Here is a 2,352-nt window from a genome sequence, read left to right as displayed (position 1 = left end):
AGTTTTCAGCCCAATTAAATTCAAATCCACTCCTGAGTCTCCAAGGATACTATTTGGCACAAGCAAAGTTAATTGAATCCCACAATCTTGCTCTCATATGAAACAAAATCATGCCATAGTGTTCTGCACTTGCTATTTATTAAACAAAATTTAAAAATGCACTCACATATTGTTGCAGATGTAGCACCCTCTACCATAGGTAGGTGCTAGAGTGAGGATTTTTGGTAGTTTCTGTCAGTACAGGTAAATTTAAGTTTGTTTTCATCTGAGGCAGGGAGTGGTTAGTGTAGCAGTGAGTGTGCCCACCTGTTCTTTAGTTCTGAGGCACCTCTCCTGCTTCCAGGGAGAATGTTCTGGAAGAGGGGCAGGCCTAGAACTGGAGTGGCAGGCAGATCATGTGTGGAGCCCTGACCAATCCCCAACTGGAATTGGCAGGGGGCAGGCCTCCCATATAAGCTTAGGTAACAGGCCACTGGGGGGAGTCGTCGGCCGGGAGAAGTGGAGAATGGAGTACTAGACAGCAGTAGGAGGACACCCCATATGAGGGGGGTGTGCCAATCGCTGGAGAAGGCCCGGGAGTTATGGGTGAAGTCCTTATCACTACATAGTCATTGATGAGGAGGAGTTCCTGGAGCAGAGGGGCAGGAGAAGCTGTCGGAAAGTACAGTCCGGTTAAGTTCTTCACCATGGACTCGGGGCAGTGAAAGGTAGGTGAGTGTACCACAGTGGAGGGTTGGATGTGGAGACATGTCGGAAAGTCTTTGAGGGAACTTCGTCCTTAAATAATCTTGGATGAAGTCGTCATCATTACACGGTCATTGATGAGGAGTCCTGGAGCAGAAGAGAGACTGTGGGGAATAGTATCAAATTGAGGTGGCCCAAGGGTGCAGGATTTGCAAGCTGGGCTATCTGGGAACAGTAGTCCACTGTTCAGCAAATGCTATTAAACTACTAGGCCTCTGGTGAGAGGTACTGCAGACCTAATAAGTTTGTGCAGGAGGGAATGATTCCTGGAAGCAATAATCTGCAGGAGTTACACAGAGGAGGAGCAATAATCTGCATGGAGATGCAGGGAAGAGACTGTAGATGTTATACATGTGCATAATTTCTTCAAGGCTCAAACAAAGTTCTCACTGATAAATATAATAGCAAAGTAAATTGATCTATGGGCATCCCATATACCCTATTACCCCAACCAAGTTATATCCCCCCTAATAAACAAAAACAAAACAAAGCAAATGATTGTTCATTGTCTCAGAGGGGATATATGGAGGTCTGGCAGCAGGGTGATATGGTGGATGTTAGTAACTAGTGGCAACACACCTCTACAGAGATAAAATCACTTTGTACATAAAGTCAGCAGTAATAAGCGAGTCACAGCCAAGGGTAAATATTACTCCACTCAGTAAAGAGCCAGCTCTCCCTCAGACTCCCAGACTCTCAGACTCAATCATGAGGTCTTCTGGGTGTGGTGATACATAAATAATATTTTGTGTCTCTATATACATGCTATTTAATCGCTTTCTGCCTGGCCTATGATAAAATGATGGCTGACCAGGAGCACTGCTATCCTGGGTAGAAATCATATGACATACTCCCAGGATCATGCATTGTGTTCACCCCACGGGTCACAATCCTGTCAGATCTGTCACCTGCTGTGTCCGTAGACACAGTGGATGACAAAGCAGTGTACTGGGCCACTGCCGGTACCATGAGAATGCTGTGACCAATCACAGCAGATCACCTGACACTTGTACACAATGATTGGCTTCCATTCATACCATTTATTGTGTACTATTGTGTTAATCTCTGTGATTGGTCACAGTAATCACATGGTACAGACATGGCAAATCACAGTGCATCTGTACCAATAATAGCTGTGGCCAATCACAGCTTCACAATAATACTCACTGAATGAATGAATGACATTTATAAAAAAAATGGCAGCTTATAACAGTTATTATCACTGTTATAAGCAATCATAGTATGTAAAACAAAATACAGATCACCTCCACAGAGTATTACAGTATCACTATAAAAACACTGTACTGCTCTGGTCACAAAAAAGTAAAAAAATAAAATAAAATCGAGAAAAATGTTTTTTTTTTTTTTTACATATTGTTGTCACCAGTCAGTGTCTCTGATCATCTCCACACCAGTTATATTATGACTCTGTGCTGCACTGGTGACAGTATGTAAAAAAAAGTTATGAACATTTTTTTTTTAATTTCTTAATTTTCCCAAAAAAATTTACAAAAAAATTACAGCTTCAGAAAACTCCCCATGCCTCTTACTAAATAACCCGGACTGTCTACTTTCTAAAAGAGATCACTTGGGGGGTATTTGTACTGT

The sequence above is a fragment of the Lithobates pipiens genome, unplaced genomic scaffold (genome assembly GCF_037356315.1).
Source record: "Lithobates pipiens isolate NorthernLeopardFrog02 unplaced genomic scaffold, aLitPip1_a1.2 Scaffold_25, whole genome shotgun sequence".
Taxonomy (NCBI): Eukaryota; Metazoa; Chordata; class Amphibia; order Anura; family Ranidae; genus Lithobates; species Lithobates pipiens.
Note: the sequence above shows the minus strand (reverse complement) of the source record.